Below are 25,735 nucleotides of genomic sequence, written 5' to 3'. Positions count from 1 at the left end.
ATAAATGGTTTATGGCTCTTTCAATAGAGATTTTGTCTGTAATAGATATTAAATGGGTGGTTTCATGCTGTGTTTCTCTGGAGAACCACAGCACAGAAGACATAGTCCAGTGGGAGGAAGGTCAAAAGTAGCTTTATGTTATCGTTGTGCTGTCTAGATTCTGGGCCTGCTATAGGGGCCAATATGGCCCCTGGCATAGGTTAGAGCAGCTCTTCAGGGTTCCGTGTATTTTCCGCACCCACTCTACATTCGCCAATAGGGCTGCACTGCATCCCTGAATCCCTGTGTCCCTAGGCACTGTAGGCACACTTCCTTCCTGCTCCAGCCCCATCCAATCTTGCCTCAGTCCTGCCCTGCATCCTACCTCTATGCCGGGGCCTGTCAATGGGGACAGCCCTGATGCAAGCAGCCCTACACTATTCCTCCACCAGAGAAATCTGTCACAGCTGTTTTGCAACCCCTATATACATGGTGTCTAGTGGTTTACTGTGAATGCATCTAAATATTCATTAAAACTCTATCCAGGCTCCTTACACACATACCATATTTAATTTGAATATGTTATAGCACCATAAGCTACCTCAGGAACCTTAGCATTTCCATTTTTCACACATTTTCTTTCTCATTTATATTCAATATCTAGTGAAGCCTCATCTTTCTAATACATTGCTGGAGGATACTAGAACTATATGTAACAAAGACCAGTCTCATATTGAAGTTCAAGAAAAAAGTGGGTAGAGTTGGGGAGAAAAGAAACCTCCACTTCCTTGCCAAAAATAAAATAAAATGGAGTTACTGACCACTGTCAATAGTCCGTATTAACTAGGCTCCAGAGTGGTGCCCAGTGATAGATTCATTAGATCTATGGACAGATAAAAGCTCACCAAGCAAAGCTAAGTTAATAGAACATAATATCTATGCTCTGCTGCTGTTTAGGTCAGTGTCACTGGGATGACAATCAAGGAAACACCAGCACATTGTCAGTGCTAGATGAGAGTCTGAGTACTTCTCATACAAACAACCACTTGTGGCAGAATGTCCTCTCCTCCGCCTTTCTCTACTCCATTAAATACATCAACAAGAGGAGAACCAGACATAGGCTAGTGAAGGACCATGCTTTTGAGGTCTCCAAAGCAGGGGAGAGATAGAAAGTTGCAAAGGAACACATTTGAACAACACCCCCTTAACAAATACAAAGAGTGTATGTAGGTTGGACAATCCAGTTGTTAGGAAAAGTACCTAAAAGTCAGCAGTCTGATGTGCTGAAATGTTTCCATCTTTACATGACAAACCTCTTTATCCTAACCTGTTTGCTATTTCTGCAAGTAAACAGTGAGCACGGGCAATGGGACCCTCTTGGTCAAATCTGTACTTAAGCTTCAGCAGGCTACAAGCAGTTCATCATCATCTCTCAGGACCATGCTTCATTTACTGTTGTGTCTCCAGAAGTAACTAGCACTAGATACCTTAGAGGAAAGTGCAAGAGAACGATGAGGAGAAATGTGGAGCCCTCAATTCTGCAGATTTAGGATAGGCTTTCCCAAAGGCAAATCACATGCTAACCCCTAACATGGAGAGAGAGGCTTAAATCCTGGACCATGAGGTTGTATATCTTTGTCCTCAATGACATTCTGTGGTAATGAGTTCCACAGTCTAATTACCCATTGCGTGGAAAAGTATTTGCTTTGGTCAGTTTTTAATTTGCTGCCTTTTTAATTTCATTGACTGTTCCCTGGTTCTTCCATTATGAGACAGGAGAACAGAAGCACCTGATCAACGTTCCTTATCCTACTCAATATGCTGTATAATTTTATCTTTCTCTCTCCTACTCATCTCCAGATTGGCTGCTCACAATATGAGAAATATAATGACATCTAGAAATTTAAGTGACACAAACTCCTTCTTCCATTCCTCCTCTGAACTAAAGAGAGAAAAGGCTGAGATTGAAAGTGTTTGTAGAGCTTATACCAATGTAAAAATGTGCAGTAAATCTATGTCTCATAGTTCACCCCAGTATTAGAAATTGCAGAGATTTAGAGTTAGGAGGAACAAGACAGTGATGAGTGTGGCATAAGCCATCTTAAAGAAACTGAGGTTCTGACCCACTATGATGTACAAATCCCAAATCTTTGCAACATACTTGGCATGACTTGAACAGAAACAGCTCAACTGTCTTTATAATAAGACGTCTTAAAAAAAAATCACAAGCTATGTTTTATATTAAAAAGCCAAGCTTGAAAAATGCTCTTAGGACAGAAATAAGACTTTCAAAAGCTCTTTGAATTCACTTGTTATTGTTGGACTTTGACAAAATGCTCCTTTATAGTCAGCTTTCCCTTTACCCAGCCAGAAATAAAAATAATAAAGTATTTGGACAGCTGGTCTTTTTTAAAAAAAAGCTAGACTTGGACCCCAAATCCAATGTTCTACATATAGTTTAATAAAAAAAGAAAAGAAAAGAAAAGAAAAATAAGATTCCTCCAGCCACCCTTCAAGAACTTAATGGTTGAGAACTTAAATGTGTATTATGGTGTAAACACTGTGGAACAATTATATGTTTCGAAAGTTGCTTTTTGCCTTTCCATAGCTACAAACATTTTTCATCTCTCTGTTCAAAATACGTCTTGCAGATACAACTCATGAGAGTCGAATGCTTTTAAGAATCCTAAGGAAAAACACGAGTAACCACAGCTGGAGAATGCTCTCAAGAAACTTATAAATATGTCTACAGAGATCATGATTTTGAAATAAAGAATAAATTGAAAAATCTGTTGCTCAAGTGGTGAAAAGTAAACACAAAACCAAAAAAATATAATAATCTTGAATTAAAGTAGAATATAGGAGGAAAAGTGAGTTTTACAAAGCATCAGTGCTCTTGTACCATCTAAATATGAGACATAATATAATTTAGGCTGAGATAAGCCACTTGAAACGGAAATGAAATAGTTTATTCTCTGAACAGAGCAGTAGTAAATTAGTCTAAGTGTGTCATATTTGCATATGAAAGTCTGATTTCATTTTAATAGCTTGCAATTTTAATAGCTTGCAAGGGCACAGGAATGCAGTGAACTTAACCACATCTCGGATTGTTGTAAACAATTGATATTTAACTGTCCTACACATCAATATTAAATCCAAGTCATTTTATTTTAGAAATTGCTAAAATATTTAGTTTTAAAGAAAACAGAAATGGTAGGCCAGCTCTTAGTAATTGGTTCTCTTACTGCTAGCACAGGTGTGTGACTCCCACTTTTAGTTAAAGAGTTCGTTTATGCACTTTAGGGGATACCATAATTGAGACCAAGCAAAATAATCATAGTTATTAACCAGGGCCATTTTAGTATTAAAGGAAAAGAAAACATTAAACAAAACAACACAAATGACAGAACACAAATGATAAACTGGTTACTTCTGTTACTCTCTCTGTTCTGTATGTCTCTCTGTAGAGAGCTTTTAATAGATATTATACCCTTGATAGTGAACCTGCTTTTAGTGGGGCACTTTTCTCTTCGTAAATTGAGACCAAGGTCTTATTTCCCAAAATCATTGTGAAACCAGTCTTAGTCTAGCCTTAGATAATTAAGGCTATGTACACATTGCAGCTTACATCGGTGTAAGATATGTCACTTGGGTGTGAATAAGCCACTCCCCTGAGTGACATAAATTACGCTGACCTGAGCGGACAGCGCTATGTCGGCGGGAGACATGCTCCTGCCGACATGGCTACCGCTGCTCCTGTCGGCTTAGAGCGCCATTGGCTTAGAGTATCTGCACTAGCAGCGCTACAGCAGCACTATTGCATCGGTGCAGCTGTAAGCTCTGTAGTGTAGCCATAGCCTCAGAATGCTTATAAATGGGCAAAAGAATTTTACTTAAGGGCAGGTAGATCCCATTTCGTATGTCATTCATAACCTAAACTGCTAAAATCGGACAAAGTAAGCAATCATAACTAAATCCTATGAAATCAAAGAAAATATTTAAACCAGTTACCCAGAAGAAGCCATTTAAGGAGCTGTTTTGAGACAGGCCAATTAGGACTATTAAGAATCTGAAATCCAGTGAAGTCCCACTATTTCTCTTTTACTTGTCTCCTCTGCAGAAATACATAGTGTGACCATTTGGTGATTAACAGGAAAAACTATTAATCTTAAATTACAACAGTATTTCCATACCCAAATGAAATCATTACAAGACTTGGTAATCGAATCCTTTAGCAGTGTCTTAGTTAACTTTCTCTCATGAATCCATGTTGAAGTCTTGAGGAGGTTTTCCTCATATTGGTTTCTTCTTGAGTCTTCTCTGTTCTTCTTAGCTGTTTATCACTTGCTTGTAGAGAAGGACAGAAGGAGGTGTGAAACTCTTGCTGTTTAAGCAGGGTAGTATAAGGAATGTGTGTGAGAGGGGTGCCCACTCCAGAGTTCTATACCAGGAAAATAGGAAAACACACCCCTTTACACTTGTTTTGATTCAAAGTTGGTTGCTGTCATCTTTTCACTGCCTTCAGAAAGCATTTTACCATTGACATAGCAATGATATTAAGAGCTTTGTGTTTGGCTAACATATATGCAAGTATACATTTCACAAAGGTGTTTGCCATTTCAGCCTTTAAGAAATAAACAAAAGGTTTTAAAAAGATTTCCAACTATACATGTTTTTCCTAGAATTTTAAAGACACAAACTGAGATGCAAAAGGATGAGGGAATGAGTGGAGGCCCCATTTATCACCTAGATGTATTGCTTTGATAGCACATTTCTACATTCCTTTTCACTGTCAAGTCTTTATCTAAAACATTAATATTTTACATGATTTGTTTTATTTTGAGTCAAGATCCTTAAAGCTACAATCTATCTGTTATAGCAATTGGCGGGAAGTAGCGTCTAGCACATCCCTCACTCAAGCCGCTTCCTGCTGCCCCCATTGGCCTGGGACGGTGACGGTGAACCGCGGCCAGTGGGAGCTGTGGTCTGCCGAACCTGCCGATGTGGCAGGTAAACAAACTGACCCGGCCCGCCAAGTTGCTTACCCTGGCGAGCTGTGTGCCAGAGGTTGCCAACCCCTGTTTTAAATATTTTGCACAAAGCACAAATTTTAACAACCAATATATCTTTTAAACATAGCTACTATTGGTCTGGAATGGTGAACCACAGCCAGTGGGAGCTGCAATCGGCTGAACCTGCGGACCTGCAGGTAAGCAAACTGTCCCAGCCCGCCACCGGATTTCCCTGACAAGCCGCATGCCAAAGGTTACCAATCCCTGGTTTATTGGCTAAGGAGGTTATTTTCCTGATATTGGCTTGTCCTTGGGGACAGAAATAGGAACCTCCTGAAATTTTTTTGATTATCTTAAACAATTTGTAACATAACTAGCTAAACATAATATGTATTATTATATCCAGAAGGTGTGAAAATATAACATATTTGTAGCTATAGCTTAATATTCAATTAAGGCCTAAAGATTTGCAATTATAGAATATTAAACTAAGTTATAATAATGTTTATAAATAGAATATTTGCATCAATATTGAGGTCTCTCCCAAAAGTCTAAGGAATTCAGTAGGACTATGCATAATGGCAAGCACTAGCTATTTTCAGGATTGAACCCTAAGTGTGTAAGGGTCATGTCTATCAGACTGGTAGTCATATCCCCATCCATCATAGATATGGGATCAGGTGGATTAGACATATCAAGTAATTCCTAGCACTGGCAAAGGATTCAAATACTTAGGGTACGTCTACACTGCCTGCAGGATCGGTGGGTAGTGATCGATCTATCGGGGATCTATTTATCACGTCTAGTGTAGATGTGATAAAATCGATCCCCGATCGCTCTGCCATCAACTCTGGAACTCCACCAGAACTCCTCACGGTCAGGTAAATCGACCTAAGATACGCCGACTTCAGCTATGCGAATTGCGTATCTTAGGTCAACCCCTCCGTCCCCTGGGAGTAAGAGACTTGATGACAAGCACTACAAACAACTCTCCCCACCAAAACAGTAAAGATCTGGTAGTGATCTATGAAAGGCAACAGAGTAAAGGTTTCATTATAAAAAGGTTGGCAAGTTTATTAATGAGAGCCAATGAATCTGCATTAATTTTATTTATTGCAACTTTACATTTAATAAAATTATTTTGCTACAGATTAGTTTATCTTGTTCAGTAATTATAATTGTTTCACCTGCCTTGAAATGGGAGCTCAATGTTATTTGATTAATGGATTGAATAGCCAAAGAGTTTTACTTCAACTTCTATATCTCTGTATTTTTCTGTTTAACACTTTCTTGTCATAATTTCTTTCATCAATACTCAGTGAACCATAACTTGGCTTTGGTCATATCATATTTCCTAATGTAAGTAGATGCACTACTTGTGCACTTGGATGGGAGACTATGAAGTAAAATTCAGGATACTAGAAAAGTAGTGTTTGTGATTCAGCCAGTGGCACATTTTCCTCTGACTAGAACTAGCCCCCACACCTTAGCATAATGCCATTGACTTTGCAGTGAGTCTTGTGTCAGCAAGGATTGTGGAACTGGGCCTGTTACGAACTGCATATTTGGCAAATTTAACTGAAAGGTAAGAAGTGGTACAGCAGTCAATAACTATTATCACTGTGACAATTCTCTGCCTTGTGTAAACACTGAATAAATAACCTTGAAAAAGGAGCTCTGCTGGGGTCTGGGACAGCATGGATCCTTTCACCTACTGCAAGTTAAGCAGTTTCATCAGGAACCCAGCCTGTCCTAGAATCCACCTCCCTGGGAGGCCATGATTGATGGACCTGCCCCCTTTCCTGGCTTTGGCTCTGCCTCCAGGGCTGCCCGGGGGGGGGGGGGGGAAGTGGGGCAATTTGCCTCGGGCCCCAGGGGCCCCCACAAGAATATAGTATTGCAACTTTTTTTTATAGAAGGGGCCCCCAAAATTGCTTTGCCCTAGGCCCCCTGAATCCTCTGGGCGCCCCTGTCTGCCTCCTTTTGTGGATGCACACTGAGAGACTTCCCCTAAGCTCTGTAGAATGCAGGGGATGTGGGCCCATTTTACAGGCTAGTTTTGTTGCCTCAGTCATGTAGTTATTTCATGGCCGAGACCTTCCAGGAAGATGGAGCTGTGTGGTGAGGGCTTGGGAGAAATGGGATAGGAACAGTGTGGGGTTAGAATATGCCACAGTATTGTTAAGAAAGTAAAATATCAAATTACATTTAGAAGTCTCTCAATCCAGGCTCTAGGACAGATTTAGAAATGCAAGGGAATATTTTAAAACCAAACTATATAGAAATGTAGTGGAAATATTGTTCTTTTTAAAACTTTGGGTGATTAATATCCTGCCTTAAAGCAAAAACAAACACTTTATTCCAATCCCTGGGAGTATTAAGTCCATCTTATTTATCTTCCACACTAGTAACTAAATCATTCCTTTAGCTGAGACAGTGCAATTTGGTCCCTACTGCCATCACTTCTCCCCAGAAGGTTTGCATTGCTGCAGAGCTGATAATGTCTCAGCTCTGGTAAAGTGAATCATAAAAGCTGTTTCTTAATTAGCTGTAGGATGAATCTCCAAGAGAACTCTAGGGTCTGTGCCTAGAAAAATCTTTGAGCAAACAACTTGGATTAACCAAAGTTGAAAATACATAGTGGTGCTTAAGAACTAATGCAAAATGACTGACTGATTAACTGGCAAAGCAGATGTCTCAGGTGAGCAATAGAATAAACCATCTAGCAGCTGACAAACAAGATGGCTGTGCTTGTGCTGATAAATTGACACAAATAGAGGGTACTAACCTGTCTCTGCCTGCTTAATTGACTAATGATAAAGTGTAACTCAAAATGTAAATCGTTCATAGTTTAATCTAATCTAAGATTCTGGCATTCAGGAGGCCAACATTTTATCTTCTCTGCAGAGGTGTGTGCCAGTCAGCATGCAACTCCTATAGTGAATTTGCAGATTAGCAAAGGCTTGAATTGCAATCTTCACATGACAGTGGCAGTCAGGTTTATCATTACCTCCCTCCCCCAGCTTTGAGGCATATGCCTAGCTGGGGACAAGCTGCCATTAAGAAATTGGAACTCAGGATGTGGGCCAGAGCAATGAGGAACAGGATTGCCAACTGGCTATGGCAGGCTACTATATCAATATGTAAATATTTACGTTTGAGGCAAAATACAAGATCTGGCAATCCATGCATTATTTTTAATATGAACATAGGCATATTATAGGTATATGGCAGTTCATTATTTGCTACAACTGACCTATAAAATTTGACCTATAAAAATAGCCTCTTTGTTTCAGTGCAAAGTTTTTCCTTGCATGTTCTTAGAACTTAAACTCTGACTGTTTGTCATTACTTAAGCAGGTGGAAGTGGGCAATATGTAACCAGAGATCTTCCCCTGAGTCTGGCTTGCTCTAAATTACCCATTTCTCCACAATATGGGCTCCTGCTGCCTTGTCCACCTGCTTAGAATTTATTTCCAAAAAGCAGCATTTTTCACCATTTGCTCAAATCTTGTTCATGAGGAGACTCCAGCCTGGCCACCATTTGTTGTTCAGAGCATGCAGAATATGGGTCCTTGAACACACACCAGAGCACTCTGTATTAGCATAATTGTTATTAATAATAAAGCACCCAGAAGATGCTGAATGGTACACAGCTGAAATGCAGCAATAAGTAACATCAATTAAAACAATATAAATAGGCCATTTTACAAAATGTTGAAATCTTAAAATCAATGAAACCTCACATACAGACTAAAATGTACGTTGGTGAGCGCTTAACTATATGAGTGGGCCCATTGAAATCAGTGCCTCTACTCGGATCAGTCAAATGGGGCTACTCTTGTGAGTAAGTACTGACCAACATAAATAAAGTTTGCACAGTGTAGCTGTAAAATAAGGACACATGGGGAGCTAAACTGAATAATGGCATAGAGCAAAGATAAAAGGACTTAAGTTTAAATTGTCAGCTGAAACAGTAGTTGGTTTCTGCAAGTACTGAATTTTTTATTGGAACATTAAATTTACAGAGCTGTGCAATGCATTATAGTGTACTATTGAGAATAATATGTAGTAATTCGGGATGGTAATGCATTTCTCTATATTTTAAACCAGTCAAATATTACCCATTATGGTGCAGCAGAAATAAAGGCTGAGTTGCAGGAGTTCAATGTAAAAGGATCTGTAAACTATCATTTTGTAAAAATCTCCTTGAAATGGCAAAACAGAATATAAACTTTGAGTATGATTTGAATTTTTCATGCTGGTCTGGTGAAAAATAAATTGATAGAGAAAGAATAAAAATAATTAAAACTATTCCCATTTTGGCAGGTTTTCATTTGATTGCCTCACTTTTCTTTGTTTTCCTTTTTCAAAAATTCTAAAACACTCTGGGACCAGTCCTTTGGCCACATTCTTGCTTCTCATGTGCTGATTCCTACAAGTTCAGCTATATGTTGGTAGCCTTTATCTATAGAGGATTTTATAACATTTTAACCACAATGGCATGTATGTGCCCAAGCTGTACCCACCAAATTTTAATTTGAACAACAAATCTGTCATTTACTTCCAGGCATGCCAGAAAGAGACAGAGAGAGAGAGAGAGAGACTCCCACACAAAATATGCCTGCAGCCTAGAGAAAAGTTTCCTATGAGGGGAAAGAGGAGACCAGAATTTAAAATTTCACCTCTGACCTCTGTTTAAATTCCCATGTAATTCACTAAGGCCATGAATCGCAACATAGACGATGTTTAGGGAAAAGCTACTGAATGCTCAGTCTATTTTTTAAATAAGTTGGTAGAGATATCATGCAAGGCCACGGCTGCCCTAGAACCCAGCCCTCTATGCTGCCTAGGCACTTATAGTTTGCACTGCACAACACTGCCTGTCAAGGTAACTAAAGTAGTTTGGTTATCCTATCTCTACCCATTACATACCACAGTCCTCTTCCAGAGCCAGGGGTAGAATCTAGAATTCCTGCTCACCAAAATTCTATTGCTGACAAGTAAGTATTTGTGTAGGCCACTGGGAAAGTATGGCTAGTCTTTTTGCAGTAATTGGTCTACAAAGGGGGTTGCAATCAGAGTAGGTCAGGAATTTTTTGACTTGAGGTTTGAATGGTTTTTGGTCAGAAAATGCAGATTCATTGCAAACAAAACTGTGAAAAAGGGTTGGTGTTGATTCAAAACATTGATTTATTTAAATTTCTCAAAATGGTTTTGACATTTTCAGAATGAAAATTAATGTTTCTGATTCATTGAGAATTTTTTTTCTCTCTCTCTCAGAAAAGGTCAAAATCAAAACAAAATCTTTTAAATCACCTGAACTGAAAATGTGTTTTGGATTTTTGGTTCACAAAAATGTGAGATTTTTGAGACAGGAAATTTTTTTGATAGCGCATAACTTTTAATTGGATGGGTGAACTATTTCTTACAGAGCTCAGCTACTAATTACTCCTGAAGCTCAGGTAGTAAAAGTCTAAGATAGGAATATTCAGGTAAAGGATTTCAATCCTTCTTGGTGATGTTTGTGTGGGGATGATGTGGTTGCAGGTGATTCACATAGTGAAAAAGCATTTTTAAAATGGATTTTGTACTGAAAAACTATGACAATCAGTAAAATTATAGTCTAACCAGTGCCAGGAAGAGCAGTATTATCACCTTCCATAGTATGCAAGTCATGGGAGTAGTGATAGTACCGCCCTACTCAGCCCTCGTTAGGCCTCAGCTGGAGTTTGGAATCCACTTTGGTCACTGCTGTATAGAAAAGTTGTAGAGAAACTGGAAAGGATCCAGAGGTGAGTGACACAGGATGGAATGCAAGCCATTTGAGCAAAGGCTGAAGGAACTGGGTAGGTTTAGTTTGAAAAAGAGATTAAAAAGGGACATAATATTGGTCTTCAAATACTTGAAAGGCTGCCATAAAAAAGATGGAGAAAAGTTGTTCTCTCTTGCCACTGAGGGCAGGACAAGAGGCAATGGGTTCAAAATGCATTTGATTAAATCACAGGAAAAACTTCCTAACTGTAGAAACAGTAGGACAATGCACAAACTGCCTAAGGAAGTCATGGAATCTCTTCACTGGAGGTTTTCAAAAAGAGGCTGGATGGCCCTCTGTCTTGGATGGTGTGATGGGCTGGATCACAGAAACCCCCATGGGAACTGCCAACTGATGTGCCAAGACTACTTCTGCCCCTGCTTTCCTGCCCTGGCAGCTTGGGACTTCAGTTCCCTGTCTGATTTGAGCCAGACCCACTAGCCTGCTGCAAACCCAGACCCACTTCTGAACCACGTCCCCTAACAGCTGTAGACTTAATTGAAAGCAGTTTAAGAAGTGTTCCTGTCTTTAATACTCAGATGCCCAACTCTCAATGGGGTCCAAACCCCAAATAAATCCATTTTATCCTGTATAAAATGTATATAGCAAATCCTCACTTAAAGTCATCCTGGTTAACGTTGTTTTGTTGTTACATTGCTGATCAATGAGGGAACATGCTCATTTAAAATTGTGCAATGCTCCCCTCTAATGTCGTTTGGCAGCCGCCAAAGGCTAATGTCAGGTTGTCCCCCTCCCCCCTGCTCCTGCACCCCACTTACCCCTTCTCCATATAGAGCAAGGAGGGGACATGGATGGAGAGAGACAGAGAGAGCCTGGAGCAGCAGCTGCTGTCTCAACTTCCTGATCCACTTAAAAGGACAATGCACTTAAGAGTGTGTCAGTTTACTTAAAGGGGCAGTGTGCATCTCTCTCTCTGTCTCCCACACACAAGGTGTGTGTCTGTCTCTGTCTGTTATTCTGTCTCTCCCCTTGTGTCCGTGCTGCCTTGTGTGAGAGGCTACATTAACAACAATGTGTTAACCCTTGAGGGCTCAGCCGAGTGCTAGTTCATCATTTAACAGTGAGGCAATCCCTGGAAAATATCCCTCCCTCTTCCACCATCTAACTTTACCACCTCAACCAAGCTTCACAATCATCATAGCTGTGAACAGTATTAAATTGTTTGTTTAAAATGTATACTGTATATATATCTATATAATATATAGTTTTTTGTCTGGTAAAAAAAATTTCCCTGGAACCTAATCCCCTCTATTTGCATTAATTCTTATGGGGAAATTGGATTCACTTTACATTGTTTTGCTTAAAGTTGCATTTTTCAGGAACATAACTACAACGTTAAGTGAGTTACTGTACAGGGTAAACTCATAAATTGTTCGCTCTCTATAACACTGAAAGAGAGATATGCACAGCTGTTTGTGCCCCCCCCAGTATTAATACATACTCTGGGTTAATTAATAAGTAAAAAATGATTTTATTAAATACAGAAAGTAGAATTTAAGTGCTTCCAAGTAGTAACAGACAGAACAAAGTGAATTACCAAGTAAAATAAAATAAAACTTGTAAGTCTAAGCCTAATATAGTAATAAAACTGAATACAAATAAAATCTCACCCTCCGAGATGTTTCAATAAGTTTCTTTCACAGACTGGATGCCTTCCTAGTCTGGGCATAATCCTTTCCTCTGGTACAGCCCTTGTTCCAGCTCAGGTGGTAGGTAGGGGATTTCTCATTATTGCAGCCCCTTTAGTTATGTTCCATGCCCTTATATAGTTTTGGAACAAGGCGGGAATCTTTTGTCTCTCTGGGTCCCCACACTACCCTTCTAAATGGAAAAGCACCAGGTTAAAGATGGATTCCAGTTCAGGTGACATGATCACATGTCACTGTAAGATTTCATTACTCACTTGCCAGCACACAGGTATACAGGAAGACTTACAAGTAAAACAAAGCCATCTACAGACAATTGTTCTGGTTAATGTGAGCCATCAAGCTTCCAAACCACCACTAATGGCCCACACTTTGCATAATTACAATAGGCCCTCAGAGTTTTATTTCATATGTATAGTTTCAGATACAAGAATGATACATTCATACAAATAGGATGAACACACTTATTAGATTTTAAGCTTTGTAAGATACCTTACAAGATATCTTTTGCATGAAGCATATTCCAGTTACATTATATTCACACTCATTAGCATATTTTCATAAAATCATATAGAGTGCAATATCACAGATGCTTTAGACATAACAAATCCTGCATTTTGGCAGGGGGCTTGTGGTGCCTTCTAACTCTACTTTGATTCTATGATTCTATGGTGTGTATCACCAAAATATGAATTTTACATTTCATTTTTTGTTATACATTTTGATTGTGTAATCCACTGGGTTGTATTGCCCTCAGTGTCTGGTATGCAGAGGATGTAGTGCAATCATAATATAGTCCATCATAAAAGTTGAACTCACAAATATAGAATTATGCACAAAAAAACCTGCATTCAAAAATAAAACGCTGTAAAATTTTAGAGCCTGGCAGTCCACTCAGTCGTACTTCTTTTTCAGCCAGTCGCTCAGACAAACAAGTTTACATTTGCAGGAGATAATGCTGACTGCTTCTTGTTTACAATGTTACCTGAAAGTTAGAACAGGCATTTTCATGGCACTGTTGTAGCTGGTATTACAAGATATTTATATGCCAGATGTGCTAAAGATTCATATGTCCCTTCATGCTTCAACCACCATTCCATTGTGTCCATGCTGATGATGGGTTCTTCTCAATAACAATCCAAAGAAGTGCAGTGTTCATTTTCATGCCACCAGCAGAAGTTGATTTTCTTTTTTGGTGGTTTGGGTTCTGTAGTTTCCGCATTGGAGTGTTGCTCTTTTAAGACTTCTGAAAGCCCCTCCTTGCAATTTTTATCTGTTTAATTACTAAATGCATGTGCAATTCCCCAGTGCATGCAGACAACTACTTATTTTGCCTATGAAATGTAAGTGCACAATTTTCAAAATGTATCCATATGTGTTCAGAATATACCCAAGAAACCTAACCTGTGGAGAGGTTGAATATTGCAAGTCCTTAATATTGGTGTACTTACCTCATTAAAAAATATCATAATATTGAGTTGAACATTTCAGTAGGGAGTTTTCTTTGCCTCTGAATATGGATTTGGCATGGAAATGTTTAGTGGTCAAAGATGGATATTGGGAAGAAGCATAATTATCATGCATGTTGGATGATTGAGCAGGGAGGTCAGTATGCGCAAAGAGGTTTGGGGCCTGGAAGAAAGCTATAGGGAAGGTGGGAAAAGCTCGAGGGAATGAGACTGGACTTGGGAGGAAAGAGAGATAAGTGAAAGTGTGGTGCATGAAGTGGGACCACTGAGTCTTCAGAGCAGAGGGAAAGAAAGAGAAGCTTGTGATCAACAGAGAGCACTGATGTTCTGTGGTCTTCTCTCTGGCTGAATGGCTTTGGTGCATCATAGGAGACATAGTATGGATGCTCTAGTAAGGGGCAAAGCTAGATGGGCATAGAACTAGCCATGCTAGAACAGCTTCTAGAGTAGGGTGCCATTGGTTAGATGTTAGGTGGTTCATGGACAGCATGTGCCCAACAGCCTGAATCAGAACCCTATACCTGAACACCCATGAACTGTCGGAACATTCAGATTAGGACTCAAACTGGCTTGTGCCAGTGTCTATTTAGAATCATAGATGGTGCTGCCACCCCACAGGAGTGACTGTCCAACTCTTGTTATAAACTTCAGGGTTAGAACTAGGCAAGAGAGAAATAAATGGCAGATGGAGTCATGTCATTTTTACTGAACAGTGCACAGAAAGGCAGCCAGATCTCAGCCTCGCAAGAAAAAAAAATCCATTTTTGTTGCCAAGCAGAAGAAGAAAAAATAAATCACAGATAGAAAGGGATTAATTTCAGAGGGACCAACTATTAAATGTAGCATGGGAATTGGACTCTTTCAGATCTTTGCAGAGTTCAGCTTGACAAACGATGTCCAATAGTGAAATATTACTTTAAACTCATAACCCAAGGCTGCAACCCAGGGATATGGAAGGTAGAAATTAATTAATCAGCAATCTAAGCTGAGAGCAATACTTACTTTTAGATGCCTTGTGAACAAAACTAAGGACACCAAAGGACTTACATAAATTATAGGTCACTGGAAATAAAAGCACTGAAATCTGTGAAGGTCTCCATGTTAAAAGTAGAAGTAGTGTAACAAGGTAAATAACAAGTGTTAAATGATAGCAGAAAAACAATAATAACCTGCAATCAGATGGATAATAAATTATGGCCAGATAGTACTTGGACTCTACAGATATTTCATTGTCTCATATGCCTTCATCCACTGGTATCATTTTAGATTGGATTCCAAAAGAGCTGCTTGTTTGTTTTTTCTTTCAAAATTAATGATTAGCATCACATTGTGTTAGATTCATTGCTTCATGTCTTATTGTGATACATCACCAGCAGGACATCCTGCAATGTACTGCAGTAAGGCACTCTGGGAGGGTGCCTGGGAATTCAATGGTCAGACATTTTTGTGTTGGAAAGTTTCAAAAAGATCTTGCTCAGTAAAAAGGGGCAATTTTTGTTGCAGGAATATATACTGGATTTTTCACTTCAATAAGACAACTCTATGACTATAAAAGTAAAGCAGAGTATTTGCCAGTCCAAATAAATATATTGTATAAACATAGCAGATTAAATATTGTCCAAATCCAAAGTGTGTATTCAGACTAATTTAGTGAAATTGCTAAAAACATCAATGGATGTTTTACTTTCTTTGAATAGGGATTTGACTGATTCACATTTATTAACAAGACAATTTTCCCCTGAAGATAGAGGATCAAGCAGGATGTTCTAAAATGTCTATGAAAACACTGACAAAAGTCTTTTTTCCCATTTTTTTTGTTTCTATGTACAAAGTTGTGCCCAGCTAAATGGCATCAAAAAGTCTCACTTAGAATAAGGCCTTAACCCCCCCACCAACAAAACACCCTACCTAAAGCACTTTCCAAAAGTTTTTGCCAAGGGGACAAAACAGTAGGCGAGGACAATTTCTTTGTAACTATAATATCTCCAGCAAAAGGGAGGGGAAAGTGGAGGACTCCAGCTCATTTGAAGCAGGCTGTCTATCAAAGACACCTGCAGCTCCTTAGACATAGCCATTCACCACCATCATCCTGGCAGAAGAGGAAAAGGTTTTTTTAAGAGTTTAATGAGCTTAATTCCCAGATGTGGTAGAGCTTAGCCCCAGGTAGCTCATTTCTGAAATACTGTTCTCACATTTAACTGGTCTATGAAAAACTATCTTTTTACAAAAGGGGGTGTGTGTGTAAGGATGGAAAAAAGTGAAAGTTGCTAGGGCATCTATTTTGTTTTTCTATTGCTCCAGAATGGTAGGATAAAACAAAGGGTAATTTTCCTTTGATTTTGATCTATTGCAAGGCTAATATGCTAATATCTTATTTAAATCAGGGCAGATAAATTTGCATATTGTAGTGTTTCCATATCCCATTGAGATCTCCAGTGCCTCAAAGTTCTGTGCTCTCCTTGCTTTTCAATTTCAAGGTGTTTTTTTTCCACCTCTTAAAGAATTTATTATGTGCCTTCTGGCTGGAGAGAAAAAAACAGTTCATTAGAACATATTAGCTAAGAGAGTCATTAACCTTTCATGTGTGAGACACATGGTAAAATAGGTTGAGTTCATATCTCACAGAAACTTGGGGAGACTATACTGGACTGCTGCACAAGGAGTGAGATTTTATGTGCCTTCTAATATGCTAATAAGAGTCTTATAAACTTTCACAAGGTCATTAAATATTACAGAGTTGGGCCTATAGCACAGGGGACAAACAAGAAGGTTTCTGTGGAGTTTTGTGGGTCACTGCTAGGGATGGATGAATGAGTCTGGAGAAAATAATGTAGCATGGAGTGTGTGTAATAAACTTCCAATAGGTGGTGCTTCTGGGAAAGAAGTGGCCCTAACCAAAAATGTATTAATGCTTTGGTAGCGTTGACATGGCTTGGGTCCCAGAGTATATACAAGACCCAGTATACCAATTCTAAGCCAGGCTTTTTAAGGGAGTTGCTTCCCACATGGTGAGTTTGAGGGAACAGTAGTTTCACTTGAGGGACCATGGGCTAGATTTACAAGGGGGATTTAGGCTGAGCATTCTTTCACCTAACTTTCAGGTGGAAATTCACAGCAGGGAATTCCACAAGTTAACAATGTCACTTTCTATTGCCATTCTCTGTCAATATAGTGGAGGAAATCCTGCAAAGCAGGCTAAGTCCATTGGAAGGCTGTTGTTTCCTAAGTCTTGACTACAATAAGCTCCATAAGCAATGCATGGGAAGAGGTAGGTGACTAAAAGAGGGATTCATAAAAGCCAGAAAGCTGAGGAGGGAGCCACCTAAACTAGCCCTTAGGACACGTCAAGGAGAGGGCTGTGGTCTAAGCCCCTCCAAGGTAGGGAGGTGACTTTCTCCACTTGGGATTCACAGCCATGAACCCTTTCCTGGAGTTAAGCACCTAACCATGTTTGACATTTCTCAAGAAAGAGGCACAGTTCCCCTTATACTCAGTGGCTCCATGGTAAGAGCATTCACCCAGGCTGAGGGAGACCCAAGGTCAAATTACAACTCTGCCTGAGGCAGAACAGAGATTTGAACCCAAAGCTCCAATATCCTTGTTACGGCTCTTATAGTAGGAAATGGGTTTAAGTCTCACTCTGTATCAGGTGCCATGTGGCTAAAATGGCCTCCAGGGAAAGATAAGACTGTGTTCAATTAGGAAGAAAGACCAGAGTGGAGATGATTCTTTATCCTTCAGGGAGCAGTTGCCTTTGGGGACGGGTGGGTTCAGAAGTATCAGCTGAGACCTGGGAAATCCTTAGCTGGGAAAGGCTCTGAAGGGCTGGGAAGCCCTAGAGGGGAAGGGTTCTCGGGATACTGAAGCATGTGAAAAGTTGAAAAGATGAATGGAGCCTGGAGAAGAGGTCTGAGACACCTGCTTTTGAGGGTTTTAAAAAATCTTAATAAAGGAGACCTCAGAAGGGAAGAGTTGATTTTGAAGGACCCTGTTGTGTGGCATTTTGATTGGGGTGAGAAGGGAAAGTGAGGCAATGGGTGGGTCCAAAGCTGGATCGGTTAAGTCCTGAAACAGTGGATCTCAAGACTGTGAGTCAGGAACTCTGCTGTTGCCTGCATGTGTGGCCTTGGGCACTTAGGCTCCAGTAATAAAAAATGACTGAATTTAGGTTATCTCTGTTTCTGAGTGCCTGGCTTTAGCTAGGGCCTGCTTTTCATCGGGGCTGAGCACTTACAGTTTTCATTGAAGTAAAAAAAAAAAATGGAGTCCACTTTCCAAAGTTAACCCTTGATCTTTGTGTGTCAAACGGGGATAATATTTATTAATAAGAACTAGAATTGGAAATGCCTCTGGTATCATCTTGTCTATCCTCCTGCCAGCACACAATTATTCCCTATAGTACACAGGATTTTCTAGTGTTTTATTTCTGTATTTTTCAAAGTCCCTATAGTACCTCCTTCCTTCCCAAGAGCAACTAGAATCATGACGTGAAACTGCAACACTGACACCTGACAAGAAGAGGATTTCCGGATTCATGACACATTACAACATGTTGCAACCACACTGTACCACAAAGGTCCAGCTTCTGCAGCTTTTAATTCTGCCTGTTACATTTATTTGAACAATAGTTTTCACTGTAGATGTTTGGGAGTAAGTTGTCACCCTGAACTGCCTAATTAACATGCTGATCAATGCCTGCTTTGAAATTCTTGTTAACAATGAAAGGGAGTGGCTAATATACACGTGAATGACTTGGAAGGAATAAACATTTCCAGATAATGTAATTATCTTCTGAAATGGCTTATATACAACAGGAGGAAAAAATATTTTCCATCACAAATTGCTATCAGAAACTGAATATGTTTTTTGACTTAACATTGATTTGCAGGCATTATACCACAACAGTGACAGTTCTGTAGTAAAACAGGCAGACAGTTCCACAAAAAGAACAGAAGGGTTACATATGATAAATTTATGCACAGGATTATATGATGGCATTGCCTGTAATAGCAGGGGACTGGATGACCAAGGAGGTCCTTTCCATTCCTAGATCCGGTGTTGCTACAGACTGGTCTCTGAGCTCAGAAACCTCTCATGCTGATGACTTCTCTTACATGGAATGGATTTACTCCACACTTATGCTTACATTTTGAATGAGTAATTTTCATTCTTGAATGTTTTCTAATATTTCATGACCTGTAATAGTTAAATGAAGAGTAATATTAGTATTTTTGTTTGCATTACAACTCCTGGGTCCCTATCAAAAGTTGGAGTTCCTTCATGCTAGGTACTGTACACATATATAATAAAATAGAGAGTCTATGACTTCATCTGTCAAAAACATAAAAATAAATTTGCTTCTCACTAGTTCATAAAGATGTTTAGAAGATTAGTTTGTTAGTGTTTCTAAAGTGCTTTGAAGATTAAAAACATGCTTAGCAGTATTAGCTTTTCATTCATTTCTGAGCCAAATGCAGTTCAGATAATGCCACAACCAGTGTACATGATGTATCTGACCTTACGCATGAGAATTTATTTTTCTGGTTTTCACCAATATAAATTCAAACTAGAGCTGTCAAGCGATTAAAAAAATCAATCGTGATTAATCACACGATTAAAAAAATTAATTGTGATTAATTGTACTGTTAAACAATAATAGACTACCATTTATTTAAATATTTTGGATGTTTTCTACATTTTCAAATATATTGATTTCAATTACAACACAGAATGCAAAGTGTACAGTGCTCACTTTATATTTATTTTTGATTACAAGTATTTGCACTGTAAGTAAATGAAAGAAATAGTGTTTTTCAATTCACCTACTGTAGAGCAATCTCTATCATGAAAGCTGAACTCACAAATATAGAATTATGTACAAATAATAACTGCATTCAAAAATAAAACAATGTACAATTTTAGCGCCTGTAAGGCCACTCAGTCCTATTTCTTGTTCAGCTAATTGCTCAGACAACAAAGTTTGTTTACATTTGCAGGAGATAATGCTGCCCTCTTCTTGTGTAGAATGTCACCTGAAAGTGAGAACAGGCATTCTCATGGCATTGTTGTGGCTGGCGTCACAAGATATTTACATGCCAGATGTGCTAAAGATTCATATGTCCCTTCATGCTTCAACCACCATTCCAGTGGACATGTTTCCATGCTGATGATGGGTTCTGCTTGATAACAGTTTAAAGCATTGTGGAAAGAAGCATATTCATTTTCATTATCTGAGTCAGATGCCATCAGCAGAAAGCTGATTTTCTTTTTTGATTGTTCGGGTTCTGTAGTTTCCGCATTGGAATGTTGCTCTTTTAAGACTTCTGAAATTTTGCTTCACACCTCATCTCTCTCAGATTTTGGAAAGCACTGCATATTTTTAAACCATGGGTTGAGTGCTGTAGCTTATCTTTAGGAATCTCACATTGGTACCTTCTTTGTTTTTTGTCAAATATGCAGTGAAAGTGTTCTTAAAATGAACAGCATGTGCTGGCTCATCATCCGAGACTGCTTATAACATGAAATATATGACAGAATGTGGATAAAGCAGAGACAGGGACATATAATTCTCCCCCAAGGAGTTCAGTCACAAATTTAATTACATTTTTTTTTTAATGAGCGTCTTCAGCATGGAAGCATGTCCTCTGGAATGGTGGCCAAAGCATGAAGGGGCATATCAATGCTTAGCATACCTGGCATGTAAATACCTTGCAATGCCAGCTAAAAAAATGCCAGGCAAATGCCTGTTCTTATTTTCTGGTGACATTGTATATAAGAAGAGGGCAGCATTATCTCCTGTAAATGTAAACAAACTTGTTTGTCTTAGGAATTGGCTGAAGAAGTAGGACTGAGTGGACTTCTAGGCTCTGAAGTTTTACATTACATTTACATTTTGATTGTGAGTGCAGTTATGTAACAAAAAATAAATCTACATTTGTAATTTACACTTTTACGACAAAGAGATTGCACTACAGTACTTAAATGAGCTGAATTGAAAAATACTATTTCTTTTGTTTATCATTTTTACAGTGCAAATCTTTGTAATAAAATAATATATACACTTTGATTTCAATTACAGCACAGAATACTATCTATATGAAAATGTAGAAAAACATCCAAAATATTTAATACATTTAAATTGGTATTCTGTTGTTTAACAGTGTGATTAAAACTGTGATTAATTGTGATTACTTTTTTTAATCACACTTAATTTTTTTGAGTTAATCGTGTGTGTTAACTACGATTAATCGACAGCCCTTATTCAAACCCAATCTTTTATATCCAATGGATGCATAAATTGCAACTTCCATATGACATGGTCATTGCCAGTTGGAATGTGATTGCCCCTTTTAATTTATATAGACACACAAGTCAAGATTATCCACTCTCCAACCAAATTTTCATGTTGGCCGTGGAACTATTAGCAGGCTTTTTTCCCTCAATTTATCAGATTGTTTTACACATCAAAGAATGAAGTAGCAGATGGCATGGCTCTGTATACCATTGCTACTTTAATTTATCCTGCCATCTTTCAAATTTCTATAATCATTAGAACTGAAAGAACAATGCAAATTTGCTTCTGTGAAGAGTGGTTCGGTGAGGCCTAGATTGTGAGCCTCTCATTCACATTCACAAGCAGGTTGCATGGCAGCAAAAGGAAGTAACTGTTTATTAGTGTGAGTAAGCAGTTCACAACCAAACCTTCATTCATACATGCTGCTTTTAAAATTTGTTTTCTGCCAGCATTTGTAGCAATTAGGTTTTACTGGTAAAAATGTTAATAGAAAGTGAATTCACAAGTGAAATTACAAATGTGACTATTCTTGGCAACTTTATTTTAAATTTGCACATACAGGCATTTGTGCTAGAGATTGAAAATTCAAACATTATAAAAATGGAATAGAAAATAATAATGAAAATATTATGTCACTATATACTTTCTTGTCTGGAATACTCTATTCAATTCTGGTTGCTGGATGTTGCTGCTAATGTTGTACCAATTTTTAAAAGGGTAAATAGGATGACCCAGGTAATTATAGGCCTGTCAGCCTGACATAGATCCCAGGCAAGATAATGGAGCAGCTGATAGGGGACTTGATTAATAAAGAATTAAAAGCAATTAATTAATACAAATCCACATGGGTTTATAGAAAACAGACTAACTTGCTATCTTTTTTGATGAGATTACAAGTTTGGTTGATAAAGTTAATAGTGTTGATGTAATATACTTTGCCTTCTGTAAGAAAAAGTGTATTAAATGGTTATATCACTTGGTTTAACATAAAGAACGAGGAGTACTTGTGGCACCTTAGAGACTAACACATTTATTTGCCCATAATCTTTTGTGGGCTAAAACCCACTTCATCGGATGCATGCAGAGGAAAATATAGTAGGAAGATATATATACACAAAGAACATGAAAAAATGGTTGTTGCCATACCAGCTATAACGAGATTAATCAATTAAGGGGGCTATTATTAGCAGGAGAAAAAAAAGCTTTTGTAGTAATAATCAGGATGGCCCATTTCCAACAGTTGACAAGAAGGTGTGAGTAACAGTAGGAGAAAAATTAGCATGGGGAAATAGTTTTACTTTGTGTAATGACCCATCTACTCCCAGTCTTTATTCAAGCCTAATTTAACGGTGTCCAGTTTGCAAATTAATTCCAATTCAGCAGGTTCTCGTTGGAGTCTGTTTTTGAAGTTTTTTTGTTGGAGTATTATGTCTTTTAGGTCTGTAATTGAGTGACCAGGGAGGTTGAAGTGTTCTCTGACTGTTTTCTGAATGTTATAATTCTTGACGTCTGATCTGTGTCCATTTATTCTGTTGCATAGAGACTGTCCAGTTTGGCCAATGTACATGGCAGAGAGGCATTGCTGGCACATGATGGCATATATCACATTGGTAGATGTGCAGGTGAACGAGCCCCTGATAGCATGGTTGATGTGATTAGATCCTACAATGGTGTCCTTTGAATAGATATGTGGACAGAGTTGGCAATGGGTTTTGTTGCAAGGATAGGTTCCTGGGTTAGTGTTTTTGTTGTGTGGTGTATGGTTACTGGTGAGTATTTGCTTCAGGTTGACATTTTGATTTAAAAAAACTAGAACAATATACAATTAACATGGCACACATTAAATAGATTACAAATTGGCTAAAGATAGGTCTCAAAATATAACTGTAATTAGGGAGTCATCATGAGCAGGTGTGTTTCTAGTGGGCTCCTGCAGAGATCAGTTCTTGGCCCTACACTGTTTAATATTTTTAACAATGACCTGGAAGAATACACAAAATCATCACAGATAAATTTTGCAGATGATACAAACATTGGGGGAGGGTAAACAATGAAGAAGACAGTTCATTGATTCAGGGAGATCTGGATTGCTTTGTAAATATGCCTTATAGCAATAGACTCAAGGAGCTCAGTCTATTTAGCTAACAAAGAGAAGGCTAAGGGATGACTTGATTATAGTGTTTAAGTATTTACTTGGGGAACAAATATTTAATAATGGGCTCTTCAAACTAGCAGAGAAAGACATAACATTATCCGGTACCTGAAAGTTGAAGCTAGACAAACTGAGACTGGAAATAAGACATACATTTTTAACAAAGAGAGTAATTAACCAGTAGGACTATTTACTAAGGATTGCAGTGGATTCTCCACCACTGACCATTTTAAAATCAAGATTGGATGTTTTTCTGAAAGATATGCTCTGGGGATTATCTTGGGGAAGTTCTATGGCCTGGTGTTATGCAGGAGATCAGACTATATGATCACAATCGTCCCTTCTGGACTTGGAATCCATGAATCTCAAATAAAAAATAGCAAAAATAGAGAGGACCCAAAGATGGAGAACAAAAATATTTAGAGCTGGATAGAAACTCCTTAATGAAGAGAGACTCAAGTTTAGGACTGTTGAGTTTAGGGAGGTCATAATAGGAGTATATAAAATAAATTGTATGGAGAAGATACCTCAGCTCCCATTGGCTGGGAACGGCGAACCATGACCATTGGGAGCTGTGAGGGCCCATGCGTATGGATGGTCAATGTCAGGAAAATGTCTTGCATCCCATAATCAGCTTATTTTGATGGGCTGCATGCGGCCCACGGGCCGCAGGTTGCCCACTACTGCTCTACTAGGTCAAAAGGTCCTTCCAACTCTTCCACAATGGGAGGGGGAATACAGCTGCAGTTACATTGATACCTGTGACACTGTTCCTGCTGTGATTGTGACACACATATTTCATGGATGTTTAAAGGACTGTGAGGTTTGCAACAACTGTGGTATTATTGTCCCTCTCACTTTGTCTATTCTTTCTTTGTCTCCTACTCTTTGGAAAATGCAGCTTGTACCAGTATATGCAAACCATGTCAGAGAATAGTTGCTCTCTAGAGCTGTTAGTCTCAGCAATCCACCTTAATAAGAACGTAAGAACATAAGAATGGCCATACTGTTTCAGACCAAAGGTCCATCTAGCCCTGTCATCCGACAGTGGCGAATGTCAGGTGCCTCAGACAGAATTAACAGAACAGGTAATCATCAACTGATACATCTCCTGTTTCCCATTCCCAGCTTCTGGCAAACAGAGGTTAGGGACACCCTCCCTACCCATTCTGGCTAATAGCCATTGATGGACCTATCCTCCATGATCTTATCTAGCTCTTTTTTGAATCCTGTTATAGCCTCTAGTTTTTGTGTTATGATAAGGAGTAAAAATCACTTCCTTATTTACTTTCTCCACAACAGTCATGATTTTATAGACTTCTATCAACTCCCACTATTTTTAGTTCCTGTAGGAGCTGTGGTAATCCTCACCCATGGAGTAGAACACAATTCTACATCCACCATTCATAGACTTAATACAGTATGATCCCCAAAGATACTGCATGTGATTGTAGTGTCTGTCATACACAGGAACTCTAGAATCTCGATTTTCATTCCTTTTTTCCTTCACTCTATTAGAACTTGAAAAAACAAAACCAAAAACACAAACTTGTCCACACTTGCATTATCTCTGATTAAAAATTGAGTTTGATCAAAATGACAATTCTTTTTTTTTGTCATTACCTTTAAAAAATTCCTGTTAAAATTCCCAATCTATTTTTCTCCACAAGATACACTCTGTTATCTTATCCTTCCTGTGGTCAAATACAGGTCTATGGATTACTTTCAGAGTACAATGGGCATGATATTCAGAAAGCTGATGCCTGCGGTCTAGCTGCCTTAATGCTTATGCAAATTGCATTTGCAGACTAGGATTTTTTGTGAGCAAATGGATATTTAGCTCCATTTAAAAATGGATATTTAGCTCCTATGGCAATGTTTCAGCACAGGCAAATCCACCAAGATCCAGCTACATTCTGTAGTGAGGCAGCCAACAAATGAGAGCTTAGTGCCCTGCGGGGAACTGGTGGATTGGCCTGTCATTACTTCATTGGATTTATAGCTTATTACAACAAGATGTAACCCTCTAACCCCGTCTTTCTTGTCCTATGACTGCAGAGGTATTAATGGGCCACTCACCTTTGAATGGTCCCTTAGAATATGTGCTAATTCCTGATGCTAAACCATCTATTCCACTCCACGTTTTGCTGTGACACTGGGAGTGCCTTTCCTAGACCTGAAGGAAAGCTCTGTGTGTCTTGAAAGCTTGTTTCTTTCACCAACAGAAGTTGGTCCAGTAAAAGGTATTACCTGACCCACCTTGTCTCTCTAATATCTTGAGTCCAACGCAGCTACAACTACACTGCATGCATTACTTCATCAAGTAATTTTCCAGTGCTTGAAGTGT

This window comes from Gopherus flavomarginatus, chromosome 1 (genome assembly GCF_025201925.1).
Source record: "Gopherus flavomarginatus isolate rGopFla2 chromosome 1, rGopFla2.mat.asm, whole genome shotgun sequence".
In the NCBI taxonomy this organism is placed as follows: Eukaryota; Metazoa; Chordata; order Testudines; family Testudinidae; genus Gopherus; species Gopherus flavomarginatus.
Note: the sequence above shows the minus strand (reverse complement) of the source record.